Below are 18,562 nucleotides of genomic sequence, written 5' to 3'. Positions count from 1 at the left end.
CCAGGATTCGAACCCTGGCGTTCAGCTTCATAGGCGGACATGCTAACCTCTGCGCTACGATGGCCTCCTACGTTCAAATACTCACCCTTTTTCTTTAGTAGCTTAAATACAAGATAATAATTATTGGTGCGGCAAACGAATAATCATTGGCGACTATCGAAACACTTTTGCCATTAAAGAGTTTTTGGTTTTACAACAAATGAAAGGTAATTTTACCATAGGCGAAGCTCCTAAAGCTTCTACAGCAAACAAAGTTAGTTATGCTTCGTTTATGGCTTACGTTTGATGTAATGAAGTGAAACATTACACGGTTACAATAAAAACAAATCTTGGTGGCAAAAGTATTTTGTTTGTCGCAAAAAATGTCCCAGAGGTTTTATTTTTACTCGTTCGAAAAAAGACATGATTTTCAATGGACAAATGCCATGGCGATTAAGAATATATCTTCTCTGTTAGGTCTTACACCAATATTTCGCAATGTTGCCAGCGGAGTGACGAAGCTAATATACCCTCTCTCCAAGGGGTACGAGATTGTTTCAAATTCTTTCAGCCATTTTTAGATGTGGCGTCATGGGCATGCGAATGTATCAACACTTTGTGTGTTTTTTTTTTATATTTGGCACCTTAAGGTAATTACATTGGACACTTGACTTGGCGTCATTATGCATAACTAGCAAATCAATCATGTTAGGTTACATTCAATCCATCCTAATGGCAAACTTTCCAAGTATGGCTAATTAGCAAAATATGTATGCAAAGCCATTCATAATTTTTTGTCCAATCAAACAGAAATTAATAAAGCGATGATAACTCATGCGGGCAGTGGTGGGAGGTTTTGCAGGGATGACATTTTGAGCTTAATTATGACTTAAAATCGTTTTGGAATTTTGCGTTTACAGGCAGGCGTACACACACAAAAAAAACATGTAAAAGGGGCCATTGAAAATGAGCGATAAGCGTTTCAGCAGTCACACTCGTGTCTGCTAGTTTAACTTCAACATTTTTGCTTCACATACAAGTGTGAATGCTTAACCAACGCATTTTGTAGCGTTTTTTTTGCCGACCCGCCAAACGCAGCAAATTCAATGTCTTTTAAAGCTCCAAAGGCAACAAACCGATTTTTTCATATAAGCTTCGCAGAAGAGCCAGAGCGCAAACGCACACTCGTTATGCGAAATAAAACGCCAGCAATGAAGTGTCTTCTGCTGCCTCCATTGTGTCTTGATTGTAATCGGCAAACGAATGATCATTCAAATGCGAAGCACCAACCACAAAAAACTATGATTTTTTCTGTTTCGCTTGGTTTTGAAAACCCCGATTAAGAGTTGGGCTTAACACATGTAGTCTCATGTTTGGTGTGTGCGTGTGATTGGCCAAAGAACAGTCTCGCAGCAACGTTGGCGGAATTTGAAATTTGAGACAACGACATTATATTGAATTTTTTCTTTAAAGAAATGAAAAGAATTCGCCTCAATGCGTAAAAAAGAAAGAACCACCAACAACGATCAAAAGCTCTTAACGGGCCATGGTATAATAAAAAGGCTTCGACAGCTAGCCACTCAGACAAGCAAAAAAAAAATGGCATAAAAAACAGAGTTTTTATATGGAATGAAGCCAAACGAAAAAAAATGTCGCTTCTTCGCTGGCAACAGGTAACTAAAATAATCGCGTTTTATAAGATTTGAATATGGTTTGTTAGAATGTGAAGGAGCATTATAATGGATCATTGTTATATTGGGTTTTGCTTCAAATATTGGGTTTTGCTTTTTTATAGAAGATGTTTGAGTCAGTCCCATTGTTCTTGAGGTAAGCACCCACCCACTAGTGGTGTTGAAACTCCTTTGTGCGGTTTTTTGTACTTCTACGGATTGTGAAGTTGTTTCTAGCATCAATCATGCTTATTAGTTTCGGGTTTGGGATAACGCCAAATAATTGATGAGACGGCAGTTTCACTAGCCATTAACTAGCATGACCTTAGGGTAGGCGGTCATCCCCAGGTTAAGATTCTGAGACAGCATCAAATGTGTTAAATTGAAGTTTTGGCTGGTTTTTGATAATTTTTTTTACATTTTGTAAAGCTGTATTTCCTGGACATTGAAATGCACCCAACTACTATGCACTCCAATAAGTTTCCAAATCCGGTTAAACAATTACATGACCTTAGGGTAGGCGGTCATCCCCAGATTAAGATTCTGAGACAGCATCAAATGTGTTAAATTTAAGTTCTGAAATGCACCCAACTACTATGCACTCCAATAAGCTTCCAAATCCGGTAAAACAATTACAAGTTCTTTAGGTTTGTCCGAGCGAAAAGCGAGCTTAACCGATTCCTTACTACCCAAATAATTAACTGACTACCGCTATTTAGTAGCCATGCTAATGTACGTACCTCATAACAAGGACGTTTCTAAAAGCATCACATACTTGACCCATCTTTCAAACATCATCTGATTTTTCTTAACATATGCTTCTTTTTATATAATTTAATTAAAGTTAAGTAAACTAACCTTAAAACAAATATATTTCTTCAAACTGGATATGACGCACGTACCTGGAAAGATATAAACAAGATATGAGTTTTAGTCAATCGCAATTTAAAACAAGTAAAAAGACGTTAAGTTCGACCGCGCCGAACAAATTTCGATGAAATCGGATAATAAATGCGCCTCTAATGGCCTCAAGACCTTAAATCGAGAAATCGATCTATATGACAGCTATATCAAAATCAGGACCCATCTGGGCCAAATTGAAGAAGAATGCTGAAGGGCCTAATACAACTCACTGTCCCAATTTTCACCAAAATCGGATAAAAAATGTGGCTTTTATAGGCCTAAGATCTTAAATCGAGAGATCAGTCTATATGGTAGCTATATCTAAAGCTGAACCGATCTGGTCCAAATTGTAGCTGAATGTTTAAGGGCCTAACAGAACTCACTGTCGTAAATTTCGGCGAAATCGGACAATAAATGCGCCTTTTATGGGCCCAAGATCTTAAATCGAGAGATCGGTCCAAATGGTAGCTATATCTAAATCTGAACCGATCTGGTTCAAATTAAACAAGGATGTCGAGGGGCCTAACTTAACTCACTGTTGCAAATTTCGGTGAAATCAGACAATAAATGCGCCTTTTATAGGCCCAAGACCTTAAATCGAGAGATTGGTCTATATGGCAGGTATATGCAAATCAAGACATATCTGGGCCAAATTGAAGAAAGATGTCGAATGGCCTAACACATGCAAATCTAGACCGATCTGGGCCAAATTGAAGAAAGATGTCGAATGGCCTAACACAACTCACTGTCCCGAATTTCAGCAAAATCTGATAATAAATGTGGCTTTGATGGGCCCAAGACCCTAAATCGACAACTGTCTGTCTATATGGTAGCTATATCCAAATCTGGAGCGAGCTGAGCCAAATTGAAGATGGATGTCGAAGGTCTTAACACAACTCACTGTCCCGAATTTCGGCGACATTAGACTAAAAATGTGCCTTTTATGGCCCCAAAAACTTAAATCGACGGATCGGTCTATATGGCAGCTATATCCAAATCTAAACCGATCTGGGCCAAATTGTAGAAGGATATCGAAGGTCCTAATACAACTCTCTGTCCCGAACTTCAGCAAAATCAGATAATAAATGTGGCTTTTATGGGCCTAAGACCCTAAATCGGCGGATCGGTCTATATGGGGCTATATCAATATATAGCCCGATATAGCCCATCTTCGAACTTAACCTGCTTATGGACAAAAAAAGAATCTGTGCAAAGTTTTAGCTCAATATCTCTATTTGTATACCCTCCACCGTAGGATGGGGGTATACTAATTTCGTCATTCTGTTTGAAACTCCTCGAAATATTCGTCTAAGACCCCATAGAGTATATATTTTCAAGATCGTCATGACATTTTAAGTCGAACTAGCCATGTCCGTCCATCTGTCCTTCCGTCCGTCTGTCTGTCGAAATCACGCTAACTTTCGTAGGAGTACAGCTAGCCTCTTGAAATTTTGCGCAAATACTTATTATTAGTGTAGGTCGGTTGGGATTGTAAATGGGCTATATCGGTCCACGTTTTGATATAGCTGCCATATAAACCGATCTTGGGTCTTGACTTCTTGAGCCTCTAGAGGCCGTCCGATTTGACTGAAATTTTGCACGATGTGTTTTTGAATCACTTCCAACAACTGTTCCAACAACTGTCCCAAGTATGGTTCCAATCGGTCTAGAACCTGATATAGCTGCCATATAAACTGATCTTTGGTCCTGACTACTAGAGCCTCTACAGGGAGCAATTCCTATCCGATTTGGCTGAAATATAGCATGACGTGTTTTGTTATGGCTTTCAACAACTGTGCTGAGTACGGTTCAAATCGGTCTATAACCTGATATAGCTGCCATATAAACCGATCTTGGGTCTTGACTTCTTGTGTCACTAGAGGACACAATCATTATCTGAATTGGCTGAAATTTTGCATGAGGTGTTTTGTTATGACTTACAACAATTGTGTTAGCAATAGTTCAAATCGGTCCATAATCTGATATAGCTGTCATATAACCCGATCTGGGTTATATGGCAGCTATAACCCAGATCGGGGTTATAGCTGCCTAACCCTTCTTGACTTCTTGAGACTCTACAGGGAGTAATTCCTATCCGATTTGGCTGAAATATTGCATGACGTCTTCTGTTATGACTTCCAACAACTTTATTAAGAATGGTTCAAATCGGACCATAACCTGATATACCTGCCATATAAACCGATCTTGGGGCTTGACTACTAGAGCCTCTAGAGGGCGCAATTCTTATCCGATTTGGCTGAAATTTCTCATGAGGTGTTTAATTGCGACTTTCAACAACTGTGCTGAGTATGGTTGAAATCGATTTATTACCTGATATAGCTGCCATATAACCCAATCAGGGGTCTTGATTTCTTGAGCCTCTACTGGGAGCAATTCCTATCCGATTTGGCTGAAATATTGCATGACGTGTATGTCTTAGATTTTTAAGCTGTTCAAGACTATATATACATTATAGGGTCGGAAATGGATATTTCGATGTGTTGCTAATGGAATGACAAAATGAATATAACCTCATCCTGCGGTGGATGAGGGTATATTCAAATAAATCTATTTCAAATCCACATTAAATTCTGTGATGAACGTGTCGTTACATTTTTTTTAAACCTAATAAACTCAAAAATCAGCTCAAATGGTCATAAAACACATCCATTATTATTTGATTTTCCTTTTGGCTAAAGAAAACCTCTTTTGGACTTGTAATCAAAAATTCGCGCTTTAGCTTGGGTTTTTTTTTTTTTTTTGTCTTAATCAAGAGTGGATTATAAATCACGACAATGTCACGGTTATAATCACTTGTCTCAATTGTCTGCATGCGAATGTTTTGTTGCTGTGGCCCTTCATTATGAACCCCATCTACAATCCATTTATGTATGTATACACTAAAAAAAAAAAGTTGACCCAAAATTCAAGATTTTTCCTCATTCGTTCGGAGTTTAGCAACGAAAACGAGCCAATGCGTCTTTAATGACGGTTCACCTGTTGTCTTGTCCCAAGGTTAATTTTCTAACTTTCAACGATATTTTGACCTTCATTTTAGATTTTCATCTTTAATAACAAGAGGCAAAGTCAAGGATTTGTAAGTCTTCCATTTAAAATAAAAAATCCTTAATATTTTTCACCAAAGTTTATGTTCCCTTAAAAGTTGGAAAATTGATCATCTTAAAATTAAATTTGCGTCTCTTTGGCTCGAATCTTGAAAATTAACCCAACATTTTTTTCAGTGTATGCAATCAGTGTAAAGTATGGTGTAGATGGTAGATAAAGACATACAGACACCATAGTTTGGGGCATTTCAAAGACCTGGCAACTGGCATGACTGCACGACCAAGCAGATCAATCACCCTGTTTTTGGTGTGCGAGAGCATGTTCGATACTAAAATGTCTCCTCCGTTTATGATAGGTACGTGTGTAGATCCATTTATGCCATGGGACTTGCTCTCATTGCTACGCACCCAACATAAGGTGTAAATGGGGCAGTCGAAAAATGTTAAGCAGTTATTTGCTTTTGCCATTTTGTTATTGGTTTTTAAGTTAACATTTAAGCCACGCTTGTTCAATAAAAGTATTTGGGCAATAAACTTGTAGCAAAATAAAGCCACTAATTTCCTTTAGCACTGTAAATGAATATTTACGACATTTCTTGGTTAGATTTGACAATTAGAACTTGGTGTCTACGATTGAAGATTGATCTGAATCCCAAGTGAGTCAACGGACTGACTAATGAGCGATGAAACTCAGTAGAGAAAGCGTGTCGGTCCATGTTTTGATAGAGGGCGCAATTCTTATCCGATTGAAATGAAACTTTGCACGACGAGTTTTGCTGTGACTTCTAACAACTGCGCTAAGTATGGTTCAAATCAGCCCTTAACCTGATACATAAACCGATCTTGGGCCTTGACTTCTTGAGCCTCTAGAGGGCGCAATTCTTATCCGATTGGAATGAAATTTTGCTCGACGTGTTTCGCTATGACTTTCAACAACTGCGCCAAGTATGGTTCTAATCGGATGATAACCTGGTATATCTGCCATATAAACCGATCTGGGGACTTGACTTCTTGAGCCTCTATAGGGCGCAATTCTTATCCGATTGGAATGAAATTTTGCACGACGTGTTTTGCCATGACTTCAAACAAGTGTGCCTAATAAGGTTCAAATCAGATGATAAGCTGATATAGCTGCCATATAAACCGTTCTGGGGTCTTGATATCTTGACACTCTAGAGGGCGCAATTCTTATCCCATGTGAATGAAATTTTGCACGACGTGTTTTGTTATGATATCCAACAACTGCGCCAAGTATGGTTCAAATGGGATGATAACCTGATATAGCTGCCATAGAAACCGATCTGGGGTCTTGACTTCTTGAGCTTCTAGAGGGCGCCATTCCTATCCGATTTGGCTGAAATTTTGCATGACGTATTTTATTATGACTTTCAACCACTGTGCCAAATTAGGTTCAAATCGGTCCATAACCTGATATAGCTGTCATATAAACCGATCTAGGAACTTGACTTCTTGAGCCTCTAGAGGACGCAATTATTATCCGATTTGGCTGAAATTTTGTACAACGGATCCTCTCTTGATCATCAACATAGGGGTTTATTATGGTCTGAATCGGTCTATAGCCTGATATAGGTCCTATGTAAATCGATCTCTCTATTTTACTTCTTGTTTTTGTCTAAGAAGAAATGCCGGGAAAAGAACTCCACATGTGCGATCCATGGTGGAGGGTATAAAGATTCGTCTCAGCCGTACTTAGCACGCTTTCAGTTGTTTTTTTGTTCTCTTCTCATCAGCATTTATCACCTTTCTTCACATATTTTCTGCACGCCTTAGCCAACACCGGCAACACACATGCACTGTATTGAGAGGAGTGGAATTTATTTTTATCACGAAACATTTAAAGCGTTGTTATTTTGATTAGTTATTTATTTGACTTAAATTAAAAAAGACAATGGCCAAACACACATAACAAGCCATTCAAATGGAGAGATATAGACCATTTAAGAGAGTATCCGATTAGCATTTTCAGCCCCAAATCAAACGCTGCGGCCAATGGCGGTGGCGGGTTTTTTGGGTGGTGCGGTAGGTTTTCCATGGACTGGAACAAGCGTCCGTTGAGCCGCCGCGGCTGTCAGGCGGCTACCGGTTCTCCATAATATATTCCATTGAACCAATTCCAATGATTCTATGAGCGCAACAATTAAAAGATGTCTATCGGAAAAATTATGAATACCCAAAGTGGTGCTTTAATTAAAACACAAACACACACACACACACACATGGACACAAAATTAGATCGAATTGCACAAATTCGACACGTATGTATGTTGGTGGTAGTGTGGGGTGGGTGCTTCTGCTGTGGTAAACAACCAGCCAAGCAACCCAGAAGTCATCGTAAATAACTTTAAGTTATGGCAATTTAAATATTAATTTGAGGCAGGGCAGGAAAAAAATATTTCTTTTGGTTGCCTTCGTTATTTTGTTGATCAATTCCATTGACCGCACCGGCATTTAGGATATCCCCTGTGATGGAGATTCCCTAAAGGCAAATTTAATCAGCAATATTTGGCCTTACTGCTTGTTGCCCCCTTGCTTTGTTTTCTTTTGGCCATCCTTTTTTTTAGCAATTTTCGTTTCCGGATGATTTGAAATTCAGTTAAACAGCATGCAAGTAGGCAGTAGGTAGTGGATAGTGGGTGGGTGGTGGAGTGTGCTAAACAATAAAATCCTAAGAGAAAGAGGCAGAGGGAGAGCCAAAGAGAAAAGGTCGAAAAAAACAAAACACAACACAACCGGCAAACAACATAACGTTTTTAAATATTAATGAAATTTTAAACAAATATAAATAGAAGGCAAAAACAAAAACAACAACAACAACCGAACAAATATCTATGCCCACAGGACTCTAGGGAAGTGAGTATGCATGTGTGTGTGTGTGTTCGTTTGTATTGTGTGAGTTTCAAGCTTTTAATGACCGGATGTGGTCTCCCAAACGAATGACTCGCCAGTCATGGCTGTTTATTTGTTTGTTGACCACATAAAAAGTCCACAGAAGAAAAAAAGTAACAAAAGTCTCTTGTTTTGAATGTGATGTTAATATTTGTTGTTAACAAATTGCATTAAACGCATCAACACACAATCGTACATGGCGGCCCTCCCACTCACTCGTCAATCAACACCCAACAGCTCGTCATCAACAGCAACATGAACATCATTGGGGCAAACAATGAGTGAGCGCAAAAACCAACCAACCAACCAACCAGCCTTGGCTTATTTAACTAACCTTTTTTTGTTAATGTTATTTGCAAATGGTTTGGCAGGAGGAAGCGGTATGCGGTTGGGAGAAATGCAAATAGAGCTAAGAAAATAATAACAAAAAAATATTGCCATAAAAACCATGATGTGTTTTGTGGTGGACTGCCGTTTTTATGGGATTCTTTAGTTTCAGGTGGAACAGGCCCATCAGCGGGACTGTCTATGTCTGGCATTGAAGTCATTTTCAGTTTCTTGAGGAGACGGCGTTCAGCCATTGATAATCTTGGCTTTAAGTTTTGATTTATTAAATAAGACTACAATGATTGAGATTTTTAAAATGCTACAAATGCATATAAAACTCTTCATAAAATTGTAAAATTTCACAACTACCTACCATTGATGGTTGCCCAAGATGGGACAACTATTGTCTTTTTTTTAGGCTTTTATAATGTCGGTATAGTAATTTTTCTAATAATTGACTGCGATGAGGAGGAATTTTCTCATTAAGGCTAAAATGATGAATCGTGATGTTGCCTCCTGCTGTCATTGAAGTTTTATGGCATTGATTTATGCAACAATTAAACAATAGAGCCATCTATTTAACATTAAATATTTAATAGTCATATACTCAACAAAAAGCGTTAACTTGCATTTGGACTTTTCTATAGACAATGTAGAGAGATGCATGATAATAATATTCCCATATAGAAAAGTTTGTTTCCAATAGGCTCAAAACCTGTTGAAACGATTTTGCGTAACTTTCACAGATTGTAGATCCAGGCCCCTTAATATAGAGTTCTTTATTTTTATACCCACCACCATAGGATAGGGGGTATATTCATTTAGTCATTCCGTTTGCAACACATCGAAATATCAATTTCCGACCCGTATATATATTTCGGATCGTCGTAAAATTCTAAGACAATTTAACGATGTCCGTGTGTCTGTCCGTCCATCCGTTGTAATCACTCTAGAGCCTTCAAAAATTGAGATATTGAGCTGAAATTTGGCACAGATACGTCTTTTTGATGCACGCTGAATAAGTTTTTGAACGGGCCAAATCGGACCATATTTGGATACAGCTGCTATATAGACCCAATTTCCGATGAAGGGTCTAATGCCCATAAAAACTTTATTTTTCATCCAATTTTGCTGAAATTTGAAACAGTGAGTAGTTTCAGGCCTCCCGACATCTGACGCAAATATAGTTCAGATCGGATTATATTTAGATATAGCTGCCATATAGACCGATCTCCCGATAAAGGGTCTGAAGCCTATAAAAGCATAAGTTGGGTGCATAAGTTATCCAATTTTCATCGGATTGTGACGAAAGGGAGCTTACATATAAATCTGCGGTGGTGGGTATCCAAAGTTCGGCCCGGCCGAACTTAATGCCTTTTTACTTGTTCTCTTATAATTCGGAAAACAATAGCAGCTTTACGCAAGTAAAAAGGCATTAAGTTCGGCCGGGCCGAACTTTGGATACCCACCACCTCGGGTACATACGTAAACCTTTATGGCCCCGCCGACTTAGGCCTAAGACCCTAAGTCGGCGGATCGGTCTATATGGCAGCTATATTCAAATCTGGACCAATCTGAGCCAAATTGAGGAAGGACATCGAAGAGCCTAACACAACATGGTGTCCCAAATTTTAGCGATTTCGGACAATACATGCGCCCTTTATGGCCCCTAAACCTAAAACCGAGTGATCGGTCTATATAACAGCTATATTCAAATCTGAACCGATCACGGCCAAATTGAAGAAAGCGTCGAACGGTCTAAGACAACTCACTGTCTCAAATTTCAGCGATATATGACATTAAATGCGACTTTTATGGCCCCAAAACCTAAAACCGAGAGATCGGTATATATGGCAGCTATATCCAAATCTGGACTGATATGATCTGGGCCTAATTGACGAAGAATGTCAAGTGGTCTAACAAAACTCACTGTCCCAAATTTCAGCAAAATCGGGTGATAAATGTGGCTTTTATTGGCCTAAGGCCCTAAATCGGCGGATCGGTCTATATGGGGGCTATATCCAAATCTGGACCGATCTAGGCCAAATTGACGAAGGATGTCGAAGAGACTAACAGAACTCACTATCCCAAATTTCAGCAAAATCGGGTAATAAATGTGGCTTTTATGGGCCTAAGACCATTTATCGGAGGATCGGTCTATATGACATCTATATCCAAATATGGACCGATCTGGGCCAAATTGAAGAAGAATGTCAAGGGCCTAAGACCCTAAATCGGAAGATCGGTCTATATGGCAGCTATATCCAAATCTGAACCGATCTGAGTCAAATTGAAGAAGGATGTCAAGGGGTCTAACAAAACTCACTGTCCCAAATTTCAGCAAAATCGGATAATAAATTTGGCTTTTATGCGCCTAAGACCCTGAATCGGCGGATCGGTCTATATGGCAGGTATACCCAATCTGGACCGATCTGGGCCAAATTAAAGAAAGATATCAAGGAGTCTAACAAATCTCACTGTCCAAAATTTCAGCAAAATCGGGTGATAAATGTGGCTTTTATAGGCCTAAGATCCTAAAACGGAAGATCGGTCTATATGGGGGCTATATCAGGATATATCATCTTCGAACTTAACCTGCTTATGGACAAAAAAAAAAAAGAATCTGTGCAAAATTTCAGCTCAATATCTCTATTTTTGAAGACTGTAGCGTGATTTCAACAGACAGACGGACGGACATGTCTAGATGGTCTTAGATTTTTACGCTGATCAAGAATATCTGTACTTTATAGGGTTGGAAATGGATATTTCGATGTGTTGCAAGCGGAATGACAAAATGAATATACCCCCAACCTTCGGTGGTGGGTATAAAAAAAAACCCCGGATGAGTTTTGTTTCTAAGGGGTGAACGTGAATCCAAACGTTAACCTCAACTTCGTGTTCGCATCGAAATCTAAGGTGCGACCAGTACAGCGGGCTTTTCGTAAACATTTTAATATAACATTTATTATATATTCAACTTTTAATTTTAACTGATCCAATTAAAAAATTAATTGAAAATTTCAAAAATGCCAATCATTTTTTTTATTGGATCAATTAAAAAATTAATTGGAAATTTCAAAAATGTTCAATGAATATGCAATTTTGTAATCAAAATTTTTGTTCTATCGCCTTCTTCAAAAGCTGTGTTTGACATTATCATTTCCGTGATTGAAGCAGTTTCAATTAAAAAATTAATTGCATCAATTGATTTTGTGATTGAAACCGATTTTTATTTTTTCTGTGCAAGTACTAATTGTTGAAGTGTTGAATGTGATGCCCTCGCCGCCAATGACACGCTGTGTAAATCTGAAGGCGTATCTCTCTGGAATGCTTCCTACGTCCTTTGCAGACTTTTTTGAAATGTCTGCTGCACATCTCTTTCAGCTGCTGGGCAAATTTCTCATTTTTAGAGACTTCTTCAGTGCGCTCAGTGAAAACGTGAATATCCCTTTCAAATTGCATAGCATAGCATTTAATAATCCTATCTCGTACAAATATCTGTGAGCATATTATGGTTATGTCCTTAACCTCTGAAGAGTTTTGCCTTGGCATCCATACTTTATGCTTGTGAACTGCTGCGAGGAATTATTATCACTTTCCTTGCCACACAAATCCCCTTATCACACTCAAAGACATTAAATGCCTCTTGGAATCTTTTTTGGGGGAGAAAGATAAACAGAAGATCCAAAGGCAAATAAATTCTTAAATGATTTGCTTAGCCATTCTTTTGCTTGGAGTCCTTCGTTGTCTGTTTTCTATTTGGGCTAACATTCAGAGATTATGAGATAAGGACATGACAAACTAAAGATGAGCATTTTTCTTCACACTGAAGCAGGCAAAACAGGTGTTGGTGGCTAAAACAAAAAACCACATCCCACCACAAAGCTTGAAAGATACTTTTATTCACCTACCCCTCGCACCACACTAAATCCCTAAGGGCATATTCTTAATGGCCACAATAGACAATAGGACGTTTATAAAACATTCGATAACTGGCAAATGTTAGTAAATAATTTGTGCGATTTTTTCTACCTCCCCCCCTCCCAACGTAAATAACCCTCCAATTTTTTTTTGAAAATTGTGGGAAAGGTGAGGGCAACCAAAAACACAGAACATACCTAAATTTAAGTGGAGCACAAAGATAAGAGAGTTTGTGACATTTTTTGGACCACACCTTGTCCGAAATTTGGCAGCGCCAAGGAGCCTAGCACTTAATGCTAATAATAATCTGACCAACCCGATGACAAAAAGCTACGCGCACCGCATCCCATCGCACAAAAACGTTTGAGTTCCCAAATAAAATAAAAATTAAACATGAATATTGTTTTTCAACATGAAAAGCCAAGCACGAAACAAAAATGAACCTCAAATCACATAACCTTTGGTCCCTTCTCAGCAACGCGGGCACGCGAGCTGAGGTAACTGTGAATATTTGGCCACATAACAAAAAAAAAAAACAATAGACCTAAAATGCCCATATTAACGACAAGCAAAAAAGTCGTCGTGAAAACAGTTTGCCCTCTTTTTTCCTTTCTCTTTGAGAAAAAAAGAAGATATGAAAATATACATCCTACTTGGCTTTATGGATGTTTTATACCATGAGTTTGGGAGAGGGCATCAGAGTGGTGTAGGTTACACAAATACAAACACACGTGCTAACAATTGAAATAACAATGGACGCAGCGTAAACGAATCTGCGTAGAGGATGGCCTCAAAGAAAAACAGACAGAAGAGCTCTATTTCAACAAAATGAAAAAAGGAAAAACATAATTTTTGCACTGTGGTCTTTTTGATTGAAGATGGGCTTTTATTTGGATGGGGTCTTAGTGCAATGAGCTATTTATTGAATTCGAGTATAAATTCAGGACTCTACTTTTAAAAATGAGAACATAGAAAAATAATCATAAGCTTAAACAAGTAAAAGCGTGCTAAGTTCGACCCGGCCGAATCTTATATACCCTGCACCCTGGATCGCATTTGTCGAGTTCTTTTCCCGGCATCTCTTCTTTGGCAAAAAAAAAAGGATAAAAGAAAAGTTTTGCTCTGCTATTAGAGCTATATGTTGGAGACCTGTGTAAAATGTCAGCCAATTCGAATATGAATTGCGCCCTTTGGGGACTCAAGAAGTGAAATAGAGAGATCGATTTATATGCGAGCTGTATTATTCTATAGACCGATTTAGACCATAATAAACACGTATGTTGATGGTCATAAGAGGATCCGTCATACAAAATTTCAGCCAAATCGGATAATAATTGCGTCTCCGAGTGGCTCACGAAGTCAAAACCCCAGATCGGTTTATATGGCCGCTTTATCAGATTATGGACCGATTTGATCCCTATTTGGCACAGTTGTTGAAAGTAAGAATAAAATACGTCATGCAAAATTTCATTCCAATCGGATAAGAATTGCGCCCTCTAGAGGCTCAAGAAGTCAAGACTCAAGATCGGTTTATTTGGCAGCTATATCAGGTTCTCTAGAGGCTCAAGAAGTCAAGACCCAAGAGCGATTTACATGGGAGCTATATCAGGTTATGGACCGATTTGAACCATACTTTGCACAGTTGTTGGATATCATAACAAAATACTTCGTGCAAAATTTCATTCCAATCGGATAAAATTGCGCTCTCTAGAGGCTCAAGAAGTCAAGACTCAAGATCGGTTGATATGGTAGCTATATCAGGTTATGAACCGATTTGAACCATACTTGGCACAGTTGTTGGTTATCATAACAAAACACGTCGTGCACAATTTTATTCCATTCAGATAAAAAATTGCGCCCTCTTAAGGCTCAAGAAGTCAAGACCCAAGATCGGTTTATATGGCAGCTATATCAGGTTATACACCGATTTGAACCTTATTTGGCACAGTTGTTGAAAGTAAGAATAAAATACGTCATACAAAATTTTATTCCAATCGGATAAGAATTACGCCCTCTAGAGGCTCAAAAAGTCAAGAACCAAGATCGGTTTATATGACAGCTATATCAGGTTATGGATCGATTTGAACCATACTTGGCACAGTTGTTGGATATCATAACAAAACATGTCCTGTAAAATTTCACTCCAATCGGATAAGAATTGCGCCCTCTAGAGGCTCAAGAAGTCAAGACCCAAGATCGGTTTATATGACAGCTATATCATGTTATAGATCGATTTGAACCATATTTGGCACGGATGTTGGATATCATAACAAAACATGTCGCGCAAAATTTCATTCCAATCGGATAGGAATTGCGCCCTCTAGAAACTCAAGAAGTCAAGACCCATGATCGGTTTATATGGGAGCTATATCAAAACATGGACCAATTTGGCCCATTTACAACCCCAACTGACCTACACTTATAAAAAGTATTTGTGCAAAATTTCAAGCGGCTAGCTTTACGCCTTCGAAGGTTAGCATGCTTTTGACTGACAGACGGACAAACGGACAGACGGACGGACATGGCTAGATGGACTTAAAATAATATGACATTGAAGAATATATATACCATGTATGTGTGTCCACCACTGACTTGGACCCCTGACATTTTTAAAGTTGACTTCTGAACACAAAAATTCGAAATTAGCCCACTAAAAACCCATTGAAGAACAGCGTTCCGTCTAGTTCAAGTTTGAAATCAATGCAAATGGACCTCCCTTTTATAAATATGAGTCCGAGTGGCATGTCGCCAAGTAACACCTCTGTGAAGAAAAATTTTTCATGGCTGAAGACCTTAGAAAAATCGGCAGCATAAGAAAAGGAATAACCATCGCTGAAATGTTTTTGTCGAATTTCGTATGTTTTCGCTGGGATGCGAACTTAAACCTCCGACATCAGTGGCTAGTTAATTTATGCGCCACATTATCCCCCTTAACACATTTTAATTTGCCCATTTTTATTTAATCTTATCGCCCGAGTTCTGCCATGTTTTGTACAAATGTCCAAATGTCTTCACCCTATATATGACAACATAAATTTGTTGACTTTCTTCAAGTTGGTGTATGGGGAAAATTCATAACAACACATTTTTAAATAATTGAGAGTCATGTGATACTCCACTCGTAGATACTTCATTTCCTCCCCTCATTAGATATGAGCAAATGTTTGATATCAATGCCTTTCCAGATAGCCTATAAAGTACGGTCTACTCCTTTTGCGGTTGTAAGCAATAACACCGCCTTCCAAGTCCAATTTAATGAATCCATTATTAATTAAAAGCAGATATTTATCTTTGCCAGTTGCTCTAACACTTAGCACATGTGGCAGAAATTATGCCACTGTGTCATGTCTCCGTACAGATCATCTGTCCCTTTGTTTTATTGTCCTATAAATCCCATGCATTTAATTTATGTGCCAACTTATCATACGGACGTCGCATAAACTAAGCCCTCCTCGACAAATGAAAGCAAAACAACTTTTTTTGCGTCTTCGCCCCCCGCCCCGAACGTCATGAATTATTTAAGAGTGTAGCATTTTTGCTTCGGTCGCCTTGCAGTTCAACTTCGAAATAGAACTGTGAGTCAAACGAGAATGTAGCGAAGCAAGCCAAACCAAACTAAACAAAATAAATACGCTCAGGTACTTCTATTTTTCTTTTTTGTTTTTTATTTCAAATTCAGGAAACAAGGCTGCCAGCAGCAGCAACAGCAGCAGCAGTAGGCAATAGGCAGTAGCAGCAGATGTGTTGGCCTCTATGGCCTATGTATGTATGCGGATGGATGTCTGTGTATTTGTTAAGCAATAACAAGGCCGCCACTACAAAAACAATGCGAGCGAAATATTTAATGTGGCCATAAAGAAAGGATATTTGTTGTTATGTTCATGCTCATCGCCCAGATACATTTATTTCCGATGTGAATCATGGCTCTACAAACGTGATCTCCTTAACCCCCCCCCCCCCCCCCCCCTCCACCTCTCTCCCCCCATCGTCATATGTCTGGCTGGCTGGCTGACTGCCGAAGTGAGTGGCTGACTGAGTGGGGCGTTAGGCAGGCTGCCTTCGTTTTTGTTACACCTTTGAACGTCACCTGTCCGGGCGGCAGACAGACTAGCCCCACCCACCCAAAGCCAAAACTGCCACCCCACCCCTCTGCCCATCGCCTGCCTGTGCCACTCATGTGCTCCAAGTAAAACAAGAGTCACAACTGGAAAAATATTAATCCCTGTTGGTTGGAAAAACAACAACATTTTTATATGAAAATATGGTTAGCCCGACTCAAAATGAGAAAATTGAGAGAGTCAACTTGTTTGTTGACCAAGGTTGTTAACGAAATTCCAAAAAAAAAAAAAAAAAACCAAGGAATCCATTCAAAATGTGTTAAGGATAACAAGCCGACGACACAGCTCCAATAAAAAGTGTTGTATTGTCTCCAAGAGCCCTGTCTCGGAAAATTCAGTTTCTAGCTTTTAACTCGACATTCATAGAACTATGCAAAATGATGTTGAAAATGCTGGAAATATCTGAAGAACTCCAATATCAGCCATAAAACTGCGACAGAAGCAATTTCAAAGAAATTTTGGAAGGAACATGACTTACCGCATTGACATTTGCTACACGTATGGACCTTAGGACAGTTACATCAAGATACGATTTGGAATATCGCAAAAAATATCTTCAGGCCACTTTTGGCTCAATAAGTAAGTCACTGGCTCTTTCTGCCCTGCAGAAAGGTAGAAAAGGCGACCGATTGCTCGAATTCACCTAAGCAAGCAACGAGAGCTTTGGTGTGGGTCTAGCCCTCGGAAGGCTCAGGAAGGCAGGGAGCTGTGGTTCTCGGTGAGGTGGCGGTAAACATAACAGAGGAAGGACAGCATGTACAGTGGGTGACAAAAGTTTACGCTCATAGAAATTTGTTAGTAAAAACAGCAAAAATGTTTGCTGTAACAGCAGAAAGTCTGCTGAAAATGAGAAAGCAGTAATTTGTAGCTAAAACAGCAAACATTTGCTGCTGTTTTCAAATGATAGAAAGTCAAAAATAGCTCAAAAATTTAAAAAAATATTTAAAAAAAACAAGTAAAAGCGTGCTAAGTCCGGCCGGGTCGAACTTTATATACCCTCCACCATTGATCGCATTTGTCGAGTTCTTTTCCCGGCATCCCTTCTTATATAAACAAAGGATAAAAGAAAAGAATTGCTTTGCTAATTGAATTGAATGTTGGAGACCACAGTAGAAGTAGATGTGTAAAATTTCAGCCAAATCGAGTAAGAATAGGGCCTTTTAGGGGCTCAAGAAGCAGAAAAGGGAGATCGGTTTATAAAGGAACTGTATCAGGCTAAAGGTCGATCCATATTTCACATTTGTCATGGAAGAAGCCAAATCGGATAATAATTAGGCCTTCTTGAGGCTCATGAAGTCAAAAACCCAGATCGGGTTATATGGCAGGGTCATATCAGTCCATGTTTCGATATAGCTGCCATATAAACCGATCTGGGATCTTGACTCTTGAGCCAATAGACCGCGCAATTCTCATCCGATTTGGCTGAAATTTTGCATGAGGTGTTTTGTTATGACTTCCAATAACTGTTCTTAGTATGGCGAAAATCGGTATATAACCTTATATAGCTGCCATATAAACCGATCTCTAGAGGGCGCAGGCAGCCATATAAACCGATCTTGAATCTTGAACTTCTTTACCCACTAGAGGGCGCATTTTCCTAAATATTGAAATATTACACAATGACTTCTACAATGTTCAGCATTCATTTATCGCCCGAATCGGACTATAACTT

At 38.9% G+C, this 18,562-nt stretch overlaps 1 protein-coding gene across 4 annotated transcripts in view; it reads right to left on the bottom strand.

Moving 5' to 3' along the window:
- LOC106089974 (trichohyalin) overlaps positions 1-18,562 on the bottom strand; it is a 275,208-nt gene that overhangs the window by 233,105 nt on the left and 23,541 nt on the right. Inside the window, exon 2 of one of the 4 annotated variants that reach the window (XM_059360993.1) lies at positions 2,508-2,551. The exons of the other annotated variants lie outside the window; for them this stretch is intronic. The gene's annotated coding sequence lies outside the window, so the exon portion shown is untranslated. The remainder of the gene's footprint in view (positions 1-2,507; positions 2,552-18,562) is intronic. 4 annotated transcript variants of the gene reach the window in all.

Source organism: Stomoxys calcitrans, chromosome 1 (genome assembly GCF_963082655.1).
Source record: "Stomoxys calcitrans chromosome 1, idStoCalc2.1, whole genome shotgun sequence".
Taxonomy (NCBI): domain Eukaryota; kingdom Metazoa; phylum Arthropoda; class Insecta; order Diptera; family Muscidae; genus Stomoxys; species Stomoxys calcitrans.
Note: the sequence above shows the minus strand (reverse complement) of the source record. Positions and strands in the feature narration are given on the sequence as shown.